The 20725-nt window shown below is 41.4% G+C and overlaps 1 protein-coding gene across 7 annotated transcripts in view; it reads right to left on the bottom strand.

Annotated features, from left to right (window-relative positions):
* LOC126281832 (transcriptional enhancer factor TEF-1) overlaps window positions 1-20725 on the bottom strand; it is an 824099-nt gene that overhangs the window by 715054 nt on the left and 88320 nt on the right. For 2 of the 7 annotated variants that reach the window (XM_049981073.1, XM_049981074.1), the window contains exon 1: window positions 3971-4100. The exons of 3 other annotated variants lie outside the window; for them this stretch is intronic. The gene's annotated coding sequence lies outside the window, so the exon portion shown is untranslated. Of the gene's footprint in view, window positions 1-3433; window positions 3824-3970; window positions 4117-20725 lie in introns of those variants that run through there. 2 more of the 7 variants (XM_049981075.1, XM_049981072.1) reach the window with 2 other exon arrangements.

Below are 20725 nucleotides of genomic sequence, written 5' to 3'. Positions count from 1 at the left end.
AAAAATTTGTTGTGCCATTTTAAAAGTAAAAGAACGAATAAACCAGGTCCTTATACATCATTAGGTGTATGGCACAGATGAAGGATTTCAGTGAGTTATTAGGCTTGGAGGTTTTTCACGACGAAACTAATAAAGCTCAACTTTGCGACATAACAGACACACAGAAGCTGAGTGAAGTCCGAACAGCATATGAACTCTTTGAGTTTGTCAAGCTACGGAAGGGAGCGTTACACTTTTATGGTTTAATTTGAATTGCTGGCACATGCAGAGTACAACATTAGTGTCAATGAGGCGAACCATCTGCGAGAATTTCTACACATCAAGTTAGGGTGGCTCTAGGTATTTCGGCACCTAGACTATTACTGGTTTTTTTTTTTGCTCATCCCTACTCCCAATACTCATGTATATTCCTCACCCCCCCCCCCTCCTCCATCCAAAAAGTAAATAAAACGTTACTCTATTTGTAATAACATTTTCTTAGTATAACAATTGCAATGAACCATCAGTTGGTTTGGTAACCATATTGAAGTACAGCGGCTGCTTTTTTATCAACTTTATTCCGTCTCTATGCCACCAAACACCATTCTGGGAACGAGACGTGAACTTTGTCTTACACAATCTGAAGATAATTCAAGGTTCTTATAAGCGCTGTATCCCATGCGACATGGCGTGCAGTTGACTGTAAATCAGCCTAAAAAAAATCCAGTTTTCTGTTGGATTTGAATCCGTTAGCTTCGGCGCAAGAGTTCAACGCCCGAACGACTCGTTCACCGAAGTATGTTAATATAATACAATTACTACTTAAGCTTACAGGAACTGAAAGAATTAAAAATTTTGAGTTGAATTTGAAGCAACAAAATCACTTAATAGGCATACAACACTTCACAGATGGTTCAAATGGCTCTGAGCACTATGCGACTCAACTTCTGAGGTCATCATTCGCCTAGAACTTATAACTAATTAAACCTAACTAACCTAAGGACATCACACACATCTATGCCCGAGGCAAGATTCGAACCTGCGACCATAGCGGTCGCTCGGCTCCAGACTGTAGCGAACAGAACCGCACGGCCACTCCGGCCGACAACACTTCACATACACATGGAATTTGCATGTTTCCTAGATTTGTAACCAATGCCCTAGGTGGTTTACGTCTGCATGGTCATGAGAGTAATGCTTCTACATTCAGCTGGACAGGAGGAAAAAATCACGAATAACATCAACGAATTAAAAACACAATTTATCAAGTTTTTTTTAGATTTCCACCCAGAATTAAACCCTTCCCCCTCCAGCTTTCGGCACCCTTGACGATTGCATAGCACGTCTATACAGTGCGTATACTCCTTACTCTATTCCATGTCCACCTATCAAGAAATGAAACCTCGATCAGATCGTAAGATACCATGGCCGTGTTCAGCTGCTCCGCACACTACCGGTTCGTACCTTTTCTAACATTATCGACACGAACGACACACATCTAGTGACTATACAGATTACGTAAGAACTGCACCACACGTACATCCGCCAGTGTTACCTTGTGTCATTGTCAACAACTTTGATTTACACAGAGTACTTATTTCGCCCACGACGTAGATACTATACCAAACTCTATTTAATAATTATTATTAGCATTATTTAGTGGAAGGTAAACCTTGAATTACAGACGCATGCGACAAACCATATTAACTAAAATTATATTGTGTAACAACCTTCGCATCTTTTAAATATCTTTTACAAATCTGTTTTGTTCTATTATTTAGTGGGTTAGGACACAGTTCAAATTTTTCCACTGTACAAAATGATCCACACACACACACACACACACACACACACACACACACACGCACGCACACACAGCGCGCGCGCGCGCCGGTTAGCTCCACATGTTTTTTCTTTTGTTTTCGCGTTAAGACGTTTCTCGCAAACGACAGTTGCTACACATCAAATTACAGTGTGGTCCACACAGAAAAATGTAATGATAACTAAAACCAAAACTGTTTGCAGGCTTCATTGTTTTAGACTGGTTGACAATGTGTTCTGGAACGAAGCGAATGAAGTTTACATTCCCACCATGCAATTGTTTCTACTCTCGCGAATGACAGAAAGTGCCTTTATCACTTAAAATCACAGTACTTTGTCGGGTAAGAGGCAACTGGCATTTTCGCCCAAACGATATAGCGTCGAATGAAGTCAGCATTTGTTAATGCTCGTTTTAAGTTCATGAAATAAGTGTTGCTTCATGAGAAGCAACAGTAAAATGTTTCCTAGAACGGTACAGCATTACGCGGCTAAACGGCTACTAGTATCAGAAAGCAAACACTGGGGTTGCGAACGTGCGTCGACAAATCGAGCCACGCCTAACGTTTTGACACACAACGCGCAACCTGTGAAGTAACCGGGAGCAGAAAACAAAGCACGCTCTAAGTTGCGTGGGAGGGGAGGGGGACTCGAGCCGGCATCATGCAGCCATGCTGTTCTGTTTGTTACACTATGTTTCAGCTTTGCCCCCTCCCAAAATAACTTGTGCTGGCGCTTGCTTACATCTAAAGATAACTTGGGTGAGCAAGCGTTGTGCTGCTTGCCAAAGTCTCTCAAGCGCTGTTACACGAAAAGGCAATGCTTTCTAAAGATCATTTGACGATCTAAAACAGTAATAGCAAAGCAATACTGACAAATCTATTTTTATAATCTTTAGCAATTCTAGTCAAGAGTCCTTAAGTTGCTTTGATCCTGATAAAAGGTAAACGCATAAATTGCTCAAAGGGTTCTGAAAGCGTCAAAGAATTAAGAATATCCGCCTAATTGCTGTACGCACATACTAGTATTTGATACCGTATGGTGACAGATTTCAAAAGATTAATATTTTTGGGTAAAGAAGAAGACTGACTTAAGATTACGAAAGGTTGAATGAGAGGAAAATTCCGATAAATAATAAAAAAGGAAAATACAATTACCTGGGGTATTCGCTATAAAAAATAATAGATTTCGAAATGTCAACAAAACACATGATTTACATAAGCCATGTACAGTAGCTCGCTTATGTCAAAAATTGGAGGAAAATGCACACAAGGTAACAGTATGTACGAAAACAAGCTAGTCAATACTTCGATCACATCGCAGATCATTACATTCTTTTCAAAGCCCTCTATGATGGCTTAGAATTATCAAAAACACGGTTCCAAACAATTCTATGGACGTAAATAAACAAGCAACGAAGATGAACACAATACTGCATGTCATGTCACTGAAAATATACTCCGCTTACAACTAAAAAACTTTCACGAATCAAAGAAAAACATTTTTCATAATTTTAGTAGTAATTACTATTGTTTCAGCAAACGCCAATTCACGCATAAATGAAAACAAAGCGATCGTTGCATACTAAACGTGTATTCTAAGTATCAATATATTATATGATGTAAATGATACTTGCTTGTTTATTCGTTGGCTGAATCCAGCTGGTTTACATACACTTAGCTCGTTCCTGACACATATCATAATTCGTAAGCAAAATTAATTAACCTTGTTGAACGTTACGAGGCTCAGTATAACACCACAGTAACATGTATACTGACTACATCACATAAATACATTATAAAACGCCTGCGACGACGATCGGTGATAGAGCGCGTTTTCTTGCATCAGCAGCCGAACTGCTAGAAATTTTCTTCCTTACGTTTCTCACTTCTCTCCTATTAACCACACTTAACACTGCTTACAGTACGATCAATACACACCAAAACAGCACACGATATTTTGAGTAAGTCATCTAGTTACACCACAAATGTGCGTTTTGCCGCGGCGCACCGTACACTCTATCTCACCGTCGCCGGAAGTTTGTAGTGGCAAACATGACAAGTATGTAAAGTATTGGAGGAATCGCGATCACATTGCTAGCATTCTGGCTCGTATTTCTACATATACACTGCATGTACTGTATTAAAACGATATAAACGTATAAATTACTTACCAGAGGGAAAGTTCCACACCTCCTCGGCGAGTTTGCTTGAAATTAGGACGGTATTTGGTCCGTAAATATGAAGAGTAAGTCTGATTTTGGTATGCCAAGAATGGCACAAAGAATCCAGACAACGCACAGGACTACTGCGCAGCCAGTCTGCGCATATGGTGTCACAGGCGGCTTGTTGGAGAATCTGTAGTTTGATCCAACGCTTGCTCGCCCTCGCTCCCCACCACTTTGTGACGTAGCATTACGTCAGAGACAAAGGTGAAACGTTTGCTTTACGTATTGGTAGCCACTTCGTTGCACCGACAAGCTGCAGTAGCGCACTGGAAGAAACGCTGTGAAACTTCATAGCGTAACTGTTATCTCCTGAGCTCATATTTTACAAATAGTGCCTATAATAATTCACACACATGACTAAACGAGAATCACACACAATTTGCCTTTCTTTTAAATATCGTCTGATGACTTGTCGCAGTTCGTCAGTTTGTATTTCGTTTCACACCGCACAGCACTTTTACGATGTAACAAGTGTTAAAAACCATTGCCTTATTAGCAGACACATTGTGCGTTTCATTTTAAGTACGAGATTAACCCTAGGACACCAATGGAGGAAGATTTTGCATCGAAAGTTTACTACCCCACATTTTATTCATAGAAATCTTAATTTGTAGCTTACGCATTAGTTAATTATATTTATTAGATCTCCAGTGGTATGTTTCATATAAAATTAAGTACAAAACGTCCTGTTTTGTACCACACTGCTATCTTAAGTTTTAAGAGGGTTTATCAATCTAGAGTTAAGATTATATTCAGCGAAACAAACTTTTAAAAAAGGCAATTTGAACCTTCTCATTTCATGTATATGTTTGTCTTAATGCAGTGACTTGAGTAGATCTGAGACTTAACAGAAGAATTACTTCCGCTTCGTACAATATTTTATATGCAGAAATTCTCTGTCAACTGTGAAGTATTTCCATTACAAAAAAAGTCCTTAAAAAATAAATGTTCTGTGGAAGTGGCGAAGGACATCGGCCGTGTCCTTTTCAAAGAAACTAGCCAGGCATTTATCTTAAAGGATTTAAGGACACATTGGAATCCCTAATCTTTGTCTAATCAGAGCACGAAACAAATATTTCGAGAATCCTGCCACTTACAGCATTAGACGTCTTAATCCTCCCCTCTTATGTGTCACATGAAAATTATTGCCAGGACCCGAATTTCCAGCTTATCATGATCAGCCACGTAAACTTTATTCTTACGACTTTATTCTTACGACTTTTTTGTACATAAAAATTAAGTAAAGCACATAATGAAATTCACGAGTTCCTAAAAATTATCTGCAAATTGCATTTGCATTCAAATAAGCAACCTTCATGCACACATCACAGCGGAAAAAAGATAATGAACAGAAGTCACGCAGCACAATGTAATTCAATTCACATGGTTATTTGCCATGACATACATAATAAATATCTCGAGAGTACATGGAATCCATCAGTGTCCATATTTGTCGTTGCAGAATTTGTGTTGTAGCTTGATTCCCAGTGAAGTGTTACACACTTTCTACTGAATTGCGGTCTTCAACATATTCATCAAAATTGCATTTGTTGTATTTGTTATTTCTTTGCATGCACCACCTTAATATCGCTCTATGTCCCTCGATGGAACGCAGTAACTCTTAAGGATAAAGCAGTTACAAAATTACCGTATAGCTTCACAGTAGGTTCATTCTTTTGTTTTGGAAAGTACATCACATATGGAGGAATAAGTTAACACTGTAGTGATGCATCTTCAGTCTTTTTTCTCAGAAAGTCTGCCTTATGACATTTTCGAGTCTATATGTCGCTTTACCCTTTCCTAGTAAAACGGTGAGTTATAGTACCAGCCAATTGATGTTCGAGGCAGAAACTGATCACTCATTTCTCTGAATACTGCGTGTCATTATGTGTTACAATATTATTTACTACGCTGCAACAGCTGGTCTTTCTATCTGTTGTTAACGCTTTGTTACAAATGTTATTCCATATATTTTCCCAATATTTAGGCGCATTCCTTACTTTCATTCTATTTTTCCTCTAACTCCTTTATGTTATTTCACGACAAAATACTCTTTAGCTACACTTTTCATGTAGCTAATTTTAACCAGATAAGTTCTTAGATGTTTCAACTTTAAATTTATTGAAGATACACTTACTCTTCAAAATCTCTTGTTTCTGCTATTTAAAATAATAATACTGTCATACTTTCTGAATGGTCTTGGATATTTGCTCGAGTCTTCTTGAAGACTTCTGTAGCTTTGCGTTGAATGTCTATTAGCCTCTCACAAGAAGAGCTGACCAACTTCTTTTGCGATATTAAATGCAATTCTCAACGGTATGGGCAAATATCTTCCAAGGTAGTGTTTTTAAAGGGATAACAAATTATAAAGCTGTACTTATGGTACAGATTCCTGTTTCTATCCTCTTTCGTTACGTCTCTGCCTTGTTTTGGGCAGCCATTTCCGGTGGCCATTCATAAATCCTTTCTCCTTGTGATTTATGTTGACCTACAGACTATGTTCATTCTATAGTCTTACTTTCTGAAACATTAAAATTAAGAAATAGAGCGATGACTCAATCGCACACATACAGTGACATGGATGATGAGTGACCTTCCGGAATTCCCCTAAGAATTTCGATACCTCGTATCTAGTGTCCACTGACGATTTTTCGAGGTTTGATGTCTACTATCATACTTTCTTGAAATTTGAGGAATCGCTCACCACACCCTAGTTTTCCATTGCTTCAACAATGTAATAATTGTCATTGACTCGACAAGTGACTTAACCCATAGAACGACGCATCTTCAACTTTGGACGCTTCGAAAATGGAAGCGAATCAGTTTGCTGACAATGGTTTTGAGGATAATTCGCCTGTACAGAGCTGTTTCGTTACTTTCTGCAATACCTTTCACTACCGTGGTCAAGTGGGTTTCCATCTCTTGCGCTACGCTTCTATAATCAAGAGTTCCACAAATTTAGAGGTTGCATTTAATTCACATTCTTTGTTCCTCTTTGTTCAGGCATTAGCAATACTATTTTAGAAGTTTTTTTGGGTAGTTGTGCCAGAAGAACGAACTGAACATGGATTTCCTACTTCCATCGGCGGTCAGGTTAATCTTCCGCCTATCCATACATGCCGGTGTGTGTGTGTGTGTTTGAGGTTTACGGGCGCTAAACAGCGTGGTCATCAGCGCCCAAGCGCATAGAAACAGGAACACAGGCGGTGAAGGGACGAAGACGGACGCCGAACAAGGAGAACGGCTAAAAGACACAGGCCTGACGCAGTTCCAAATGCGCACATACAGAGGCAAAACAAGAGGAGAAGAAACACACTAAAAAAGGAAAGGAAACACAAGGAAAAGAGAACAGATACCGAAGTGAAACAAGGAGGTAATCGTGACTGGCGGACCTCTTACCTAAAAACTGGGTGAGCCAGTCACCCAGCAGCACATTAAAACCTTCTCCCTAAAATCCGAGGCAACAGATTGGACAGGACACAAAACCGTAAAACCTTAACGACAGTCGCTGCGTCGTCTTGCAAAATAGAGGGCAAATCCGGTGGCAAGGAAACCACCGCCCTCTGGTCAGAGAATAGAAGACAGTCAAGTAAAATGTGGCGGACAGTAATCTGGACGCCACAAGCACTGCAGATTGGGGGGTCCTCCCGCCGGAGTAAAAAACCATGCGTGAAGGGACTGTGTCCAATGCGGAGGCGAGTGAGGAGAACCTCATACCGCCTGTATGACTGGTAGGACGTACGCCATGGTCGCGTAGTGGCCTTTACCAGACGCAGCTTATTGTCAGAAACTGCCAACCACTCCTCTTCCCATTGATGCATAACACGAAAACGCAAAAGGGAGGTTACAGCATGGAGGGGGACGGCACATTCAACAACGTGAGGGAGGGAACATGCATCTTTGGCAGCCACATCCGCCAGTTCGTTGCCCCTAATTCCCACGTGCCCCGGCACCCAGCAGAAAGAAACCTCCTTCCCCTGCCGTTGCAGGTGGAGTAGGGCATCATGGATGTTCTGGACGACCGTATCCGCTGGGTACAAGTGTTGAATGGTCTGAAGGGCACTCAGGGAGTCAGAACAGATGAGGAACTTAATACTGGGAACACATCTCATCTGCTCCAATGCCCGCAATATTGCAAACAATTCGGCATCGAGGATGGTAAACACCGCAGGAAGCCGTAACTTGACGACTCGATCAGGGAAAACAACAGCACAACCAACAGTGTCCCCCTGTTTAGAGCCATCTGTGAATACAGGTACATGGTCCGGATGCTGGTTTAAAATATCGTAAAATAAGGAGGTAAAAACAAACGCCGGAGTGCAGTTCCTCCGGTTCTCCGACAAGTCTAAAAGGATACTGGGCCTCTGGACAGGGAGGCAGGCGAGTAAAACCTTGTCGTTGGGGGGCCACACGCTCCACACCAAGGGACTCAAGCAAATGCTTGGCACGAATCCCAAATGGTTTTGTTGCCCTGGGACGACTGGAAAAGAGACGTTCCATAGGCGGTCGGGCAACGGTAGGGTACGCAGGGGAGGTAGGACAGGCAAGGAAATGACACACCCGTCGCACCATGAGGAGTTTCCGCCGGATGGCGAGCGGCGGTTCCCCTGCCTCAGCACACAGGCTGGGGATGGGACTGGTACGGAAGGCACCAGTGGCCAGCCTGATACCCTCATGGTGTACTGCGTCAAGGATCTTCAGATACGAAGGCCTTGCTGACCCATACACGGTGCAAGCATAGTCAAGACGCGATCGGACGAAAGCCCTATAAAACTGCAGCAGACGCGCCCGATCTGCTCCCCAGGACCGATGGCTCAGACACTTCAAAATATTCAGTGCCTTCAGGGCCCGCACCTTGAGGTCTTTAAGGTGAGGCAACCACGACAACTTGGAATCAAAAGTGAGGCCCAGGAACCTCACAGTGTCTCTAAAAGGAAGAACGGTGTCCCTCAGACGCAATTCAGGGGAGGGAAAAAGACGCCGAGAACGATTAAAATGAACACACACAGATTTGTCTGCAGAAAAGGTAAAACCCGTCTTTGCAGTTCATGCCTCTAAGCGCTTTATCGTAAGCTGTAACTGCCGACTAGCACTGACAAGACTGGAGGAAGAACAGAAAACAGCAAAATCGTCCACAAACAAGGAGCATTGGGCAGGACTCCGGATAGTGGACGTGATACTGTTAATAGCAACGGCAAAGAGGGTGACACTTAAAACGCTGCCCTGAGGAACACCATTCTCCTGCACGTACAAATCCGATAGCACATTACCAACCCGATACCGAAAGAGGCGGTGAGAAAGAAAGGACCGAATGAAGATGGGGAGACGGCCACGAAAGCCCCACTCATGGAGTTGATTGAGGATAAGGCGGCGCCAAGTAGTGTCATACGCCTTATTAATGTCAAAGAAGACCCCTAGACAATGCTGGTTACGTAGAAAGGCCTGCTGGATGGCGGCCTTAAGCAGGGTCAAGTTGTCTATAGTGGAACGACATCTCCGAAAGCCACACTGAGAGGGGCTAAGGAGCTGCCTGGTCTCGAGCAGCCAAACCAGGCGGCGGTTGACCATGCGTTCCAACGTCTTCCCAACACAGCTCGTCAAGGCAATACTCCGATAACTACTGGGATGCGTTCGGTCCTTCCCTGGTTTGAGGAGGGGAATCAAAATTGCCTCCCTCCACGAGTCCATACATGTCAAATTGAAAGGCTCTCATTCTTTTGGGCCTCGAATAAATTTTCACGTGCTTCTTTCGACGCGGTTAAGTGGTGTCATTCACGGAATTCAAATTTCTAACTTTATCCAAACAAATTTATTTTTATATAAATCACGACTGTGAAATACTAATATCAGTAATCTACTCCAGAACTGAAAGATTGGTAGACACCCACGTATGGGAAGATCAGTTCGGGTTTCGGAGAAATGTGGGAACACATGAGGCCATACTAACCCTACAGCTTACCTCAGAAAATGGCCTGATGCATAATAAACTGATATTTATTGTATTTGTAACTATGCAAGAAGCCACTATGTGGATTGGAATAAATTCAAAAAGTAGCAGGTATTAAGTAATGGCAACGAAAGATTATCGACAACTTTTATAGAAACTAGATAGCAGTTATTAAGAGTCGAAGACATGAAAGGGAGGCAGTAATTGATAAGAATGAGACTGTTGTAGCTAATCCCCTTTGTTATTAATAGAAGAGGTAGAGAACATCAAAACAAATATTTTTCGATGATGAACATAAGGTCCCTAACATCAGCTTTCAATGTTAGGGAAAGTTTTGTTAGTGGTGCTGACGTTAAGCTGTAGTTTCGATGTCACTGACCCGTAATGTCTACTGACATTAGAAATTGCTCTGTGTACAGATTGTTAGCTCTCGGGTCTGCTTGGTTGCACATCGAGTTATCGGCAAGCGTCAACAGCGATTCGGTGTTAACGTTTGGGCCGGCATTCTCGGTGACAGGTTGACTGGATCGTACGTTCTTCCATTCCGCGTCTACAGACAGAGAGATCGCATCTTCGTAGAACGTATGTAGCCAGATCTGCTGGAGGCTGTACCTCTGAATGTTAGACAAAGGATGCACTTCCAGCCCACTTCAGCTGCGCTGTGAGGAATCGATGGATCGGCCGAGGTGTCCCTGTGGCCTGCCCAATTAGATCACCTGACCTCACGAGTCTGGATTTCTTCCTCTGGTGAATCAAACCGCTATGGAAACAGAAGACGATGTCGTCTCTAATTCTGCCGTTGCTGATTGTGCCATCGAACGGACACTGCAATAGATGGTCCGGCGATGTAGTGTGCGCATACGATCCAATGTCGCGCATTCGAGCAGTCCCTATGACCTCTACTGCTGTAGTTAGCAGTCTAGACTAACTTCAGTTTAAATTGTTCGTAATAATATAAATAACTGTCAGCGCTCATATGTTCAATAATGCATTTTGATGTTCTCTTCCTTTTGCATTAAACTGAACGAGCAGTTTCGGAATACCCTGTATAGAGCTAGCAGTAAAGTAGATCGAGGACTAATTCGCGAAGGAAATTAAAAAACTTAAAATTCGGCGATGACATTGTAATGGATTTCTATTTGAGAGAGATCATAAGATGAATATCGACAAAGGTGTAACAAGCGTAACACTGTGTAGCCGAAGTAGGGGCACATGTCATAAAATAGAATAATAGTAAACAAAACACACTACTAAACTTTTCAAGATATGTTTTGTTGTCTGTAAACAAAATTAGTATTTTTACACTAATTAGCACGGTGAAATACCAACTGTACTAGTAGTAAACAATTTAAAATTTCAACCCGTAGTGCAACAAAATACAATAATCACTCCAAAAGAAATGCACACTTTTTTTTAAAAAAATCCATATTTTATTCTACATGTTTGAAAGTTTTACAGTGTGTAGATATATCCTTTAGGAACAATATTTTCATTTCTCCAGATAATTTCCATCCCTCTCAACTGCCTTACGCCATCTTAGAACCAGCGCCTGTATACCCGCACAGTAAAATTCTGGACCAACCTGTTGGAGCCACTGTTTGGCAGCGTGCACAAGGGAGGCATCTTCAAACCTTGGTCCACGAAGAGTGTCTTTCAGTGTCCCAAAGAGATGATAGTCACATGGAGCAAGGTCAGGACTGTAAGGCGGGTGTTTCAGTGTTGTCCATCCGAGTTTTGTGATCGTTTTCATGGTTTTGGTGACTGACATGTGACCGTGCATTGTCGTGCAGCAACGAAACATCCTGCTTTTGCCGATGTGGTCGAATACGACTCAGTCGAGCTTGAAGTTTCTTCAGTGTCGTCAAATATTCATCAGAATTTATGGTGGTTCCACTTGGCATGATGTCCACAAGCAAGAGTCCTTCGGAATCGAAAAAACACTGTAGCCATAACTTTTCCAGCAGAAGGTTTGGTTTTGCATTTTTCTTGAGTGAATTTGCATGATGCCACTCCATTGATTGCCTCTTCGTCTCTGGTGAAAAATGATAGAGCCTTGTTTCATCACCTGTCACAAATCTTCCAAGAAATTCAACTCCACCATTCTCGTACTGTTCCAAAAGTTCGCTGTGTACCGTTTTTCTTGTTTCTTTGTGAGCCACTGTCAACATCCTGGGAACCCACCTGGCACAATCTTTTTTTAACGCCAACACTTTCAATATTCTGCAAACACTTCCTTCCCCTATCCCAATGTGGCGTGACAATTCGTTCAGTGTGATGCGTCTGTCAGCAGTCACCAATTCGTTAACTCTCTGCACATTGTCTGGAGTGTATGCAAGTACGAGGCCTGCCGCTGCGAGGACAATCCTCAATATTGCCGTGCTCGCATTCATCGCGTAACCTGCTTGCCCAGCGACTAACTGTACTCCGATCGACAGCAGTATCTCCATGCACCTTTTTCAACCTCTGTGAATGTTTCCCCACTGTCTCATTTTCACAGCACAGGAATTCTATGATAGCACGTTGCTTCTGACGGACGTCAAGTGTAGCAGCCATCTTGAAGACATGCTGTGACGGCGCCACTCACGGGAACAGGTTGAACTAAGTTTGAAAACAAGCGGGAAGGATGTATCTACACACTGTAAAACTTTCACACACGCAGATTGAAAACTGTATTTTTACAAAAATAGTGTGCAATTCTTTTGGAGTGACCCTCGTACATAGAAGCTTGAATGCTAATTAAAGGCCTATCCATCATATTATCCGAGTTGCAATTTATGCACACAGAAAATGTGTTTCTTGTGGCACAACCGACGTGAGCCCAACATATAAGCCACTGGCCCATTATTGATTTTCTTTGGATCGGTTGTATCGTTTAAAGCAACAAATACAAAGGCAATTTTCATCCTCCTCCTCCTCGTCAGACGCTTTCAATGGTACGTTCCTTGAGAAGGTAGTGGTTGCCAACAGAGTGCGCAAGGATTTTTGAGAGGAAGGAGGAGATACATGACAGCCGACATAAAGAGAAGCTGAAATCATGCGGACGTGAAGAGGATGGTAGGAGACAGAGCACGGCGAGTCACTATGTAAAAACCTATCTTTGGGCACAACGCTAATGATGACATCAAACGTAAGACTATATTTTTTCTTGTCTTTTATTTTAGCAGCTTCTTGCCCATATATGCCCCTGCTCTCGTAGAACTAATTCTTTCTGTTTGAGATTCATTAGGTACAGACAGCTTCGAAGGGGAAAGAAAAAGCGATCGAACAACCAGTAAAATTCTCCTGTTCCACACTTTGACACCAATAACCGGTCGGTGGGCACATAGCGGCTCTGAAAGTGTGGTAAATGCAAGTGTCTCCAGACGGGAACAACTAAACCTGCTACTTTCGGAAACAGTTCCAAAGTTGCAGGGATCACATGTACTTGGCGACGCGTATCCTGACAAATACCATCGATATGATCGATTTTACCAAGTAGTAATTCGTTTCATACTCTGTTTAATTTTGGTTGATATATTTTGAATTGTTGTGTGCTGGTAAGCTTTGTAAACATAATGAAAAGACAAAAATAAAATGTTTTGTTATTGTCATATATACACTTAATCTATGTAACGTGATTCAGATTATATATATAACGTGAGCACATAATCTTATTTTTCTATGTAATTAGTATCCCCATACAAGTGTACATTTTAATGAATTAATTACCTTCAAATGGAACAACTGTATAATAACGTCGCCATGGATGATGGGTGCAACACTGTTTAGGGCAAAATTTCTCAGATACGTTTCTTTTTGCATTTTTCTCCTACAGTGCAGTTGCTGCTGAAGGTATAACTAACGAGACACCGTTCCTGACATCCGCTGCTGTTTTGAGATTTTACTGTGCGTCATAACTTTTAATCGTTCGTCTAATATGTAGCTCTGTTCAGATTGTTACAGGAAGGACGTACGCTTCAAAGGGTGCTTGCTCCTGCAGGTGCTTCAGACTGAACCGTCTACGTTTATGTAAGGACCTCAACGGCGTGAATTATTTCTCTGACATTACGGTTGCTCCAGCTGTTAAAGGTTGTGGTGACTTATTTTCCTTTGTCATCGGCCTAATATAATCATTTCCACTTTTATCTCTAGAATGTGGATATGCTCTTTTTTCTCCTCGAGGGGCACACTGAATTATTTTCTCTAAACTCGGAATCTTACTGAACATTGATTTGAAATGTGCAAGGATAACTCTATTGTATCCTCAACAGTTGCCATGCTGCATGTTCCCAGATGGGCCGTGGGCGTGGCTTTTAGCTGTTTGCATTTTATTGTTGACACTCGCAAACAATGCAATAGGTGTAAGTATGTACCACTTTTTATCTTCAAAATTTTTTAACTTTCGTCCCTAGCTTTAAGGTTCTTCTCCGACTTCCTACTTATATGTGGTGTATTTTCCTGTTCAGCCTTCTGAGGAGGGCGCTAAGTGCCCGAAACCGATAAAGAAATTAAATTTGTTTTATACAACTGGTTGCTTATTATTTGATTATATTCTGCGCCAGTATGCAAATTTGCAGCATCCATCTCCTGTAAACTATTCAGACATCCAAATCTAGCACTGGCAGCATCGTATGCATGCAGTTTTTCAGTAAGAGAAATAGATAGCTGATCGATCACTGGGATGAAATCTGATGCGTTAAATATCTCTCTTGGTGACAGATAAACGTCATCTCTTACGCTTTCATATAACCGAAGTGATTCAACTTTACATTTCTTGTTCTGGTGTGTGATTTCCTCAGGTCAGTATTTGGTAATCCTTTAGCTCCTTATTTGTCAAACTCGTCTCTTTCGCATCCAACAAATGATTTCAATGATTCCAATGCACGCTTGGCAGATTCTTGAATCATTTTCGGGTCCTGCAACATCTTATTTGTAGCACAGAATCGATCCAATATGTCGTTGCAAAAAATGACAATTAGGGAGGTTTCGAGGCCACTCATCTTTTCCGGAAGATGCGTTGCTCCACTTATAATGATGCTTTTTGCTCGTTATTAGAAGATATGATTGTCAGCGTTCCTTAGATTTCGGAATAACCGTCGAAAAATGACTTTCGTAGCTTCAGCTCTGATTGTTCAAATGGCTCTAAGCACTATGAGACTTAACATCTGAGGTCATCAGTCCCCTAGACTTAGAACTACTTAGCCCGAGGCAGGACTCGAACCTGCGACCGTAGCAGCAGCGCGGTTCCGGACAAGCGCTCGGCCACAGCGGCCGGTCGCTTCAGCTCGACAAGACTACAGTATCACAAAGCTTTTGTTTTCCATTCTGCGATAATTTTACAGGTAGAATTCGGTATAGTTCTGTACTTGCTGTGAAGAACATATGTAAATTCTGAACGAAATCGAACAGATGATGGGCAAGAGTTAGCAGTTGCCTTTCCAACTAAATTAAGAAGATGATCACAGTATGGGACAAACATCGATGTAAGATTTGCTTCCAAAATCAAAGGTTACATTCCTCTGTATTTGTCACTCATGTTTGTGGCATCAGCGTATGATTGACCGCTGCAATCCAGTCCACAATACGGCTGGTGTTTGGCATCGATCCTTTAACATATCGAACAACTATCGTCAGTTGATCGATACAAGATTCGTCGGGGGTGAAGTTCACTGACTCCGAATAATACTTAATATTTTTAATTCTCGATATTATTTCACTGAGGACTTTATAGTCGTTATTATTATTATCGTTATTATTCTTGATTGTTATTATTATTCTTGATTGTTATAATTACTTTTTATTGTTATAATTATCATTGTACTACTGTTATAATCTCTATTTTTTCTTTAACATCAATACTGCATAATACGTTATATGTCCTTAATGTTCTGTAGAAACTGTAACTCGTTCAATCTGAGTATGCCTGGTTAGGTGTAAGAGAGGGCCTGAAGGCCCTTATCTTGCCAGGTAAAATAAATGCATAAATAAATAAATAAATAAATAAATAAATAAACTCACGTAACTAATCAGATCATCAGAAATCGTGGATGAAAAGTGATTGACATGGCAACTCCCTCTGTCTGCATGCCTTTCAACTGGGTTGCGAAAAGGGGGTTCATATTCCTGTAACAATTCCACAATACCGAGGAAATGTCCTATTCTGGGTGAACCAGTAATTTCGTCGTCACCTCGGAAAACGAATCCCTGTTCAGCAATGAATTTAATAGTACTAATAACAATTCTGATGATTTGTTGCAAATATTGGCTTTGTTGTACATCTTGAACCGCCATTCTTTATGGATGCGTCCTGTGATTTTTTCCCCGTCAGTCATTACTGATTCATAGTCTTTCAAATCTCATGCTCGAATAGACGATCAGATGCATGCTTCCTGTCCCAAAAGCCTTCTCCACTTAATTTCGTGTTCTGAGTGGATATTGATTTACTCGCATAGCAATATACACCAACCGCAGTTGGAGAAAAACAAAGCCAAAATCGGTTGACGGTCTCTTGGTTTTGAACTCGGCGTGCGAACATATTCTCTGAAAATTTCCGAATAATGTTTAAATTATCTCGCAACAGATCTAGTAGAACTGAACTCTGCAAAGATACTTCATCACAATTTTGAAAGTCTGTAGAACCTTTCTCCTGCCCATAGTTAATCATTTCTTCTGTAATACCGTTAGACAAAAGGCCATATCATGTTTTAATCCACTAAATCCTGTTTTATCTCAATTCTGATTACAAGTTTTCGACAATTCTGTGGTGTCGCCTGATGCAACAGCTGGATTATCTTAATAATATCCATCAAATCTCTATCTACTGTCGAATCTCCTATTTTTTAGGATGTTTCAGAACTTCTTGTTTGGTTGATGTGATAAAATAACTGGTGGATTTTGGCTGAAGTTCCTTCAGTTTTCTTCTCACATTCTGCTTCAGTTTTCTTGTCTGGGAACCACTAGTGAACACACGAGAAATTTTGTGACGATCACACACGTTTCCACTCTAAAAGATAGGTAGTCTCAATCGTTAACAAAACACGCAATTGCAAAAAGTAAGCCCTAGGCGAATAAGGAAACAGTCGTGGTCCCATCTTACATCACTCACGTTTATAACAAACTTTAAATGAAAAGTTATGGAAGCGAGTTTCATACTAATATTGTAATGGAGTAGCTGTAATATTAATGCAGTGGAGTAGGCCAAATGAACTAAGATGTCTTTTTCACGAATTTGCATATTTTGTGATTCGATAATTTATGAATTGTGGGGGCCTATCTCTTGCGGCCGTGTTCCCAAGTCATTTATTTTTAAGTGCGTCGATGTGTGGTGACCACATTTGTCGACTTTAAAAGCATCATTTGCTGAAAGTACAACGCTGCACCTTAAAATGGAGGAATGAATCATGGACTACATATGCAGCAATACTTTCATTTAAACCTAAAGAGTACAAGTTTATGCCATCAAATTACTGATCTTCTTCAAGATGTTCTTTAAGTCTTCAGGTTGTTCCTATAAACTTAGTGTTACGATATTACAATGTCAACACGAAAGAAATGGATTAGCTAATGATTCTATCGATGTGTAACAAACAATTTACACTGCCGTATAGAATTATGAGGGCGTCCCTATGTAATGCAGGACTGACAATTAGATGTCACGACAGGTGGGCCCACTAACATAAAAGGAGGCGTGGAGTAGTGCGTTGTCAGTACAGACGCAGGAGAGATCAGTCACTTCGATGGAGACCAGTCATCGGATGTCACCTGAGTAACAGACCCTTTGGGGACATTTCAACCCTTCGAGAGCTCTGTCCAAGTCGACTGTCGGTGTTGTGGAAACGCTAAGAAGCAAGGACAGCTGAAACATGGCAAGGTAAACCTCGAAAACTGCGGAGGGGTGGGTGTAAAAGAAATCGCATGAAATCAGCGGTAGGAATCACTCGAGTTCCAACGCGCTGCCAGCAGTGCAGCTAGCGCTGTGACTGTGCGTAGGGAGTTAAGACGAATGGAGTAGAACGGTTGCGCAGCTCCTCGTAAGCCACACAGTTCTGTGGTCAGTACTAAGCGACTTTTGAGGTGATGTGAAGAGCGAAGCCAATGGACAGTGGGTGACTGCAAACGAGTGATGTGGAGTCATGAATCACACTAATCCGTTGCAATTCGTCGGAAGGGACTGGTTTGACGAATGGCTGCAGAACTTTACCTACGAACAGTGCATTATGGAACCAGTTGTGTTATGGTGTGAGCGCTTTTTTTTCATGGTTAGGGTGTGCTTCCCTTATTGCGCTTAATTAAATTCCGAACGTTTAACGATACGAACGTAAAGAAACTTCCTGGCAGATTAAAACTGTGTGCCGGACCGAGACTCGAACTCGGGACCTTTGCCTTTCGCGGGCACGTGCTCTACCAACTGAGCTACCCAAGCACAACTCACGCCCTGCACTCACAGCTTTACCTCTGCCAGTACCCCGTATCCTACCTTCCAAACTTCACAGAAGCTCTCCTGCGAACCTTGCAGAACTAGCACTCCTGGAAGAAAGGATATTGCGGAGACATGGCTTAGCCACAGCCTGGGGGATGTTTCCAGAATGAGATTTTCACTCTGCAGCAGTGTGTGCGCTGGTATGGAACTTCCAGGTCCCGAGTTCGAGTCTCGGACCGGGACACAGCATGACAATGCAATCTGTCATAAAAGCAGTATCTGTGAAGCAATGGTTTATGGACAGTAGTATTTGTGAAATGGATAGGCTCTCTCAGAGTTCCGACCTGTCCCAATGGAACACGTTTGGGATGAGTTAGAATGTCGATTCCGCTCCACACCCCCAAAATTTAGAGCAATACCATCTCTGGAGTCAGCTCTTGAGAAAGCATGGTCTAGCATTGAGAAAGCATGGTCTAGCATTCCTCCACAGACTTCAGGATCACGATTCGCGGCAGAGTTGAAGCCGTCATAAAGGCTAATAGGACTCCGGATATTTTGGATGGGATAGTTTTAGTAAGAAGAACCTGATTGGTGGGTGAATTTCAATATTTCTTTGGAAATAAGTATGAGCACATTAAAAAATCAGTAATTCTTGGCAGCGACTAGAAAAACACATGAAAAGGAAAAGTAAACAGAAGGTTGAATATTGTTAACAGCTACAGTGTTTTTAATTCTTTGCATTTCTGAGAATTTATTACACCAAGTTATCTCATCACGTAGCCATATTAACGGCGGCCGCGCCAGCGAGCACTATCCAAGCAGCGTGAACATATCTGGACAAAGACAACATCACGTGCACCTCTGTTTGAAATTACTTCGTCACCAATTGGTAGTACCTCGCACCAGCCCGTTCCACTTCCTCAGGTTTTGTAGCACGTGGTTCAATTGTCAGAAAGCCTGCATTTCTACATGGCTAAGAGGACAGCTTCTCTGTAAGATCTAAAAGTCCTGGATGACTGGTAAACTCAAAGTTCCTTAATTGGTTGTAATATTGGTCTGTTCACCAACACATTGGAACTATCGCACCTGACTCTTTTTGGACAATATTTTAATCTGCGACAGGCAGCTTTATTTCCAGTCAGCAGAATTGCAATTTACACCCCAGAGAGATTTTACGTGGAAAATATCGTGACAATTGAGGAGATACGTAACAAAAAATTTCAGACTTTTTGTGCAACAATGCAGCATTTCATGCCATAGTCCGCATAGTATGTCTCCAACATTTCCGCAACATCTCTACTAATCTAAGTAACTTGCGGTTTGTGTAGATGAGGGAAACGTTAAGAAAATATTCGTTTATAAGCACGAAATTGTACGCTTGAAAATGACTACACAGTTGGAAATACCATTTTAGTGAGTGGAAATTAACTGTAAAAGGCAAAGTCTTTTCCATTTAGAAAATGCTACAAGAGTGTAAACTCATCAAGAGATAATTACTACATTAACAAAAGCAGTAAAGTTCGCGTATAACTCTGTGCGTCAATAATTGGTGGGCTTGGGCTGTGGTCACATGCTACTTGGCTAGTAGAATAAGCACGTTGAATACGAGAGAGAAAAGTTTATATCAGGTACGTCAAAGTTTTCCTAAATCAAATGTATGAACACAGTACTTGAAATTATCCTCACAACAGTAGGGGACGGGGGAAGCTGATAGGTGTCTGATTCAGGTTGATCGAAAAGTGAAGCCCAGTGCTACGTTACCTAACGTTTTGCAGTTAAGTACTTGTTCGTAACAGCATCCTACACCAGCAAACCAGTTGCGACTTTACCTAATGTTGCTCAAACTTTAGGTACCTGGGCTATGAACTGCTCTATTTAAAAAGAATAGCTCGATGTTGTCATATGGTCGAGCCGTGCACGTATTCTTTCATGCTCAGCCACTAACTAGCAGCAAATAATCTGTAGCTGTGATCCTGCAGGCAAATAGTCTAAGCATTGGCTTGAAATGCGAATTAATTAAATACACATGAATATAAAAGAAATGGATAATTTTAAAGAAAGGGTTCTATCCTAACACTCTTAATTGATACAGACGATAGAGAATATGTTGAATAATGTTTATTCAATGATTTACATCTCAAACGGAAAGTGGTCCTACTATTTCCAGTTAAAATAAAGACAGAAAATAACCTTATCAAGTGCAATAAAGTTGTATTGAGATTTTTACGAGCGTGGCAGCAGAATCCCCAAGGTAAATAGTCATCCAACATTCACTAAAATGAAGTCAATTTCATGATCACAACACACGGATTATTCACCAGCTCTGAACTATTCTGAGTTCAATATTATGATTTAC

The sequence above is a fragment of the Schistocerca gregaria genome, chromosome 7 (assembly GCF_023897955.1).
Source record: "Schistocerca gregaria isolate iqSchGreg1 chromosome 7, iqSchGreg1.2, whole genome shotgun sequence".
NCBI classification, from domain to species: Eukaryota; Metazoa; Arthropoda; class Insecta; order Orthoptera; family Acrididae; genus Schistocerca; species Schistocerca gregaria.
This window is presented reverse-complemented; position numbering and strand designations above follow the sequence as displayed.